At 37.0% G+C, this 5,763-nt stretch overlaps 1 pseudogene across 1 annotated transcript in view; it reads right to left on the bottom strand.

Moving 5' to 3' along the window:
- Positions 1–4,444: 4,444 nt before the first annotated feature.
- The window catches only part of LOC149105841 (uncharacterized), a 13,619-nt pseudogene continuing 12,300 nt past the window's right edge, over positions 4,445–5,763 (bottom strand). The window contains exon 18 of the transcript XR_016201487.1: positions 4,445–5,763. This exon is cut by the window's right edge and continues 18 nt beyond it. The product of XR_016201487.1 is annotated as an uncharacterized LOC149105841 (transcript).

The raw sequence follows: 5,763 nt of genomic DNA, 5'->3' as shown, positions 1-5,763 counted from the left end.
CACAAGGGCAATGCGTGACTGGAATGTACCTGTTAAGACATGTCGAATTATAGGATATTAACAAATTTTAAACAGCACGTTCACAAAAATGAGTTATCTTGGAGGTGACGCATGTAAGTGACGAGGGTGAGGATGACAGGCAGAGGCAAAATGACCAGTGTAAAAAAATAAGACGGATTCCATAGAAATTGACGATACTTCTCCTATCCGAGGAGCGTAGTTTATTTCCATCAATTTACAATACAAGAATTGTTTTAAATAACACTGAACTGATCATTATCGCTGTTGCTTTGTCAATGAAAACTACCGACCCCACCCCATGTCCCCTCTCCTCAGTCCCCCGCAGTGCCCCCGTATCCTCCACAAGAAACCAAAATTAAGTTAATCAAATTTTCCAGTTTGAACTTTACACATTTCAATTCTGACCGATTAATGTTCTGTTTTCACTTTTCCAATTTATACTTTGTAGCGAATTTTCAGTTCTTTTCAATTTTGAATTGTTTTCATGCAAATTTAATTTCAATCCCGTTATAGAGGAGATTACGTCGGATTTCAGCTTATCTTTTCAAAGAGGAAAACTCATAAAGTAAAGAGATTTGAAAGCTTCGTAGGCGTTCTCTTCCATCATTTTCTTGTATAGATGATAAAATCATCTGAAAAGAGCCGCAAGATATTTTCGTCGGAGTCGTCATTTATTTTGCTGTGTTAAGACTCGCTTTTGTTCTTCCTGTTCTTAGACCTTCTTAAGTTCTTCGGTTGTTCTGAATTATTGTTTGAACACGCCAGGTCATTACATTAGAAGATGGGTCTCAATTGATTGACGTATTTTTTTTAGCTAATTTGGTGATTTGCCAGTTTGTTCATTTTAGGTTTTAGGTTTTTTTTTTTTTCATTTTGCCCGAGTCTCGTTTTCCTTTAATTTAGATCGAAGCTAATGGCGGGATTTGCCTTTACCTTCCTCTGACGCATTTTGTATTTTGTATTTATTGAAAGCCTCTCGTGTAAAATCTAGTTTCAACTCTGCTAGAAATGTGGACTAACTTTATTTATATGCAATCGAACTTTCCGTAACTGGTGACCTTCAGTGGGGCCACTAATAAACAATTGAGCTGTGACGAGAGAGCTTATGCAAGGTTAAAGATTCAGTGTTTGTATGTATCTGAGACAATCGCGAAGCGTCTACTTACGGGTTATGGTATGCAATGGGATTCGACTGTGTTTAGCCGTTGTTATCTTAGCTTATTGTACTTTGGTGATGCACTATGTACACGCGGGGATTACTAAACATAATCAGGTGCTTTTTTGCGGCTGGAGAAGCTTTGCGGAAGTGTTCGAGGGGAGTTTAACAGAACGGTTTTCTATTTCCTTGTTTCTCGGCTGTTGTACAGTTATTCAGTTCAAGAATACTTAAATTCATTCTGTAAGTGTCGCGTAGTTTTTGTTTCTTTGTGCACGTGGAAGTTCTTTAAATTTTGTAACAGTAAGAAAGCGTGCCATGAGCGCTTTCCTCTTTAATCTGCTTTTTTCCCTTTTGTTTTTATGGTAACGCATTTTAATCATTCTGTAAAATTTTTCCACGGGAGGGTGATTTTATTTAACCCGTGAAACAACATCTACTGTAGGAGTAAGTCAAAAAAGTCATAACTAATAAAAGAAAACCATGAAATTGGTATTCAATAGCATCTAATTGTGCAGCAACTACTTCACGGGTTAGGTAAAATCACTCTGAGATTGACACCTTATTGATCCTGAATCCACTTAGTATTATTACGGCCGAGAGTATAACAGACACGTTGTGACAGAACAGTCTTTGAACTAAGACAGCCCATTTAATTAAGGACAGTGTTCTGGGAAAATATAAAAATAGAAGTCGCAGTTGCATAGAGCAGTCTCCTGTGAAGTGGTAGAGATACATTTTTTTTCTACCCCATGTCCCCTCTGCCCAGTCCTCCGCGGCGCCCACGTATATTTCACAAGGAACCAAAATTAAGTTTATCAAATTTTCCAGTTTAAACTTTACACATTTCAATTCTGATCGATTAACGTTCTTATTTTCGCTTTTCCAATTTACGCTTTGCAGCAAATTTTCAGTTCATTTTTATTTTGAATTGTTTTCATGCCAATTTAATTTCAACCCCGTTATAGAGGAAATTATGTCGAATTTTAGCTTATCTTTTCAAAGAGGAAAACTCGGAAAGTAACTGGAGATTTGAAAGTTGCGAAGGCGTTGTCTTCTATCATTTTCTTCCATAGATGATAAAATCATCTGAACAGGGTTATTTTCGTCAGAGTCGTCATTATTTTGCCGTCATCAGACTCGCTTGTTGTTGTTCCTGTTCGTAGACCTTCTTAAGTTCTGCGGTTATTCTAAATTATTGTTTCAAGACACCAGGTCATCACATTAGGAGATGGATTTCAATTGATTGATGTATTTCTTGGCTAATTTGATCATTTGTGAGTTTGTTTATTCATTTGATGTGTGTTGTATTTCATTTTGACTGTAGTTTGCGTGGATTTAACTAAATATATAAGCGAGCGAACTTTCTGTAAGCGGTGACCTTCAGTGGGGCCACTAAATAATTGAGCTGTGACGAGAGAACTTATGCAAGGTTAAAGATTGAGTGTTTGTATGGATCTGAGACAATCAGGAAGCCTCTACTTTGGGGCTGGTGTCCGATCAAATTCCATCGTGTTTAATTGTGGTTATCTTAGCTTGTTGCATTTTGATGATGCACTAGGTACTCACGTGGACTAGTTAACATAGTATTGGGGAAGTGTTTAAGGGGGTAGAAAAGAATGGTTTTCTATTTTCTTCTTTCTCGCAGTTTTATAGTTTGTCAGTTCATGAATGATTAAATTCATGCTCTACGGTAGGCCGTTGTTTTTTCTTTGTAGAAGCTCTTTAAATTTTGTACCCGTGCCATGAGCGCTCGCCTCTTTAATCAGCTTGCATTGCTGCATTTTTTATCGTCACGCATTTTAATTAAATTCTTTGACATTTTTCTTGCTAGAGTGATTTTATTTAACCCGTGAAATATAGCTAATATTTAGTTCTAAAAGTCAAAATTAACGCAAGAAAACTAGGAAATTATAATCTAATAGTATGATCTAATTTTGTTGTAACTGTTTTGCGGGTTAAGTAAAATCACTTTGAGATTGACACCCTGAAAAGATATTGAAACGTTCCAAAATTGATCCGAAATCCTCTTAGTATTATTGCAGCCCAAAGGATAACAGACACGCTGTGACAGAACAGTCTTTGACCTAAGAATGCCCATTTATGGACAGTTTTCTGAGAAAATATAAAAATAGTAGTCGCAGTTGCAGACAACAGTCTCCTGCGAAGTGGTAGAGATACATTTTTTAAGACATTACTTATTTTAAAAGCCAGAAATAGAACACATATTTTCGAAGCTCAGTGAAAGAAAAGAAAGCACTTTATGACGTCGGACTGCATAGTTTAAGGAGTTGTTTAGCTTACGAACACATGTAATTTAACTTGATTGAAACCTCGATAACAAAGTGACAAGGGATCGACTTACTAGAGGAATCATTTGCTCGCTGTAACGCGTGTTCAGCGATATGATAAAGCATAGACCGAAGAATAAGGCTTTTGGTTATTATGTCTCAATTGAATTTTGAACTGTTATTAAATGAGCAAAGAGAATCTTCGAGCATTTCCCGGTAAGCTAAGACAGTTCTTCTCACGACATCCTGCCCGGGCAAACTCTTCAAGTAGGCTATTTATATTTCTCCAAGATCTTTTGTAATAAGATCCGGTTGCTTTTCTTTACTGAATTTTCGTTGTCTTCTGTTCGTCATTGCTCGTGCTATAACACCGCTTGCTGTCGATCGTTTTATTGTTGTTGTTGTTTTTTTTTTTCAAATCGACGGCAAGTAAGCTCTTACGAGCGGTTTCCTCCCGTAGAAGGCGACAGTGTCCAAAGTTGAGTGTCATGACTCCAAGAAAAACCTTTTGTGGTAGTTGTTAACATCACTTTCATTTCTTAACGGCTTTAAATTTCTGACGCACGACGTCGAGAGCAAAGTGAGTCAATTTGAAATCGTTGTTAAGTTGTAAGCAAGTTTTGATGCAAAATTTAAAATAAAAGAAAGTTTTAAACTTTTACTTGCTATAAAAGTTAAGGACACTTGGTGATAAATTACATGGTCAACCGTCGCGCTACGATAGCTGAGATAGAACTGAGGTCTATCTCAGCGATTGTTGGTACAGTCGTCACTATGATCACCGTCTGAAGAGTTGTTTCCATATGTTGTACCGAAACAAGTTCAAGACTTCATTGCAAACTTTAAATACAACTACTACGATTTCCCTAAAGGCAGGTATAGCAGAGGCAATTAGACTTTGACAATTCTTAATAACAGTGATAAAAAAGATTTCTTTTCGCCTAGATAAGAACGAACACAAACACAAAACAACGCGTTATTTTCACCCTGCTCTATTTTATTGTTACAAGCTTTTATAACGGTGTGCCTGACACGTATTTATTTTCTACGTTAGCACTCTCAAAAGACAATTCATAGTTACTACAAACAAAAAAAAAACACAAAAAAAATCCTTACTCTATTATACTTTCTCAATATCCTTTTTCTAAATCCTTCACTTGAATAAAATAAGAAATCAAAACCAGCTGGAATCCTGTAACTTGCAACTTATCCTGGTATGATGTTCGTGGAATTCAATCAATTGAAACTCAGCATCAAGATTCTCCTTCTTAAGGGACAATTTCACGGTTCAGCGCATGTACAAGTTATAGCGCGACTATAAACTACTACCTTGTTCAGTTTTTTTACTGAGCCACATGTAGTTCAGCAACTACAGACTATAATTTGTGAAACCAGAAAGACTGATGCCCAAATTTTATCAAGATGTCAGCGGATTTATCAAGCAAAACTTCGAATTCAGTTTAGTCAGTTAAACGTTAAATTTTTTCATTCGGCGGCTAAGGTCTTACTCTGGACACACACACACACGTTATCTACTTTTATTCGATTGGTGGATAAACAATATAGGTATTAATTAAAACAGAGAGTAAGAAATTCTAATGAGAAACATTACTGCTATCACCGTGTTACTGTGACTGAGGGGAAAGTCTGAAAGGAAATTCAGTTCTCGCAGAAGTCAGTAGCTCAGTTAACGTTATAGCTTGTTATAACACGGAGCCATGAAACCATCCTTTAATGACAATTACCAAACAAGTAAGCCGCTCAAAGTAAACTGTTTATCTTCGACTAAGGATACGTGACTACTCGATTTTGTACTAACCTATTGATTGAGATATCATCGGCTATATTGAAATTTTCTGATTATATTGCGCTTCTATAATTTACCAACAGTTTCTATATATACTTGTATAATTGCAAAAGTTTAGTTGTTCTGTACAGGGTGTGTAAAACTAAGACTGCAAGCTCCGCGATTTCTTCAGGTAGTTTCACAGAAGACTTCGACTTCGTCAGGTCGGAAGGGGTAACTACCCGCCAGGAATGATCGTGAGAAGGAGGATCCATAGCTGTAACCAGCTGGCGGGCTGTAGTCGTGTCCAACGTTTGAGTATGAGTTAGTGTTTGATGCAGCGTTGTTGGCAATGTGAATATCGTGTCCTCCTCCAAATGTTGGTCCATAGTGAGAGCAGCTGTAGATGGAATATCTTCTAAGATAACTATACTTTCCTGTTTGATCTAGCTTTAGTGGCTGCCAACCAGGCTTGTTAACCAATGAGAAGAGAAAGGCTGCGGAATCGT

The sequence above is a fragment of the Orbicella faveolata genome, unplaced genomic scaffold (assembly GCF_042242905.1).
Source record: "Orbicella faveolata isolate gen_17 unplaced genomic scaffold, um_ofav_v1 contig_34, whole genome shotgun sequence".
Taxonomy (NCBI): Eukaryota; Metazoa; Cnidaria; class Anthozoa; order Scleractinia; family Merulinidae; genus Orbicella; species Orbicella faveolata.
Note: the sequence above shows the minus strand (reverse complement) of the source record. Positions and strands in the feature narration are given on the sequence as shown.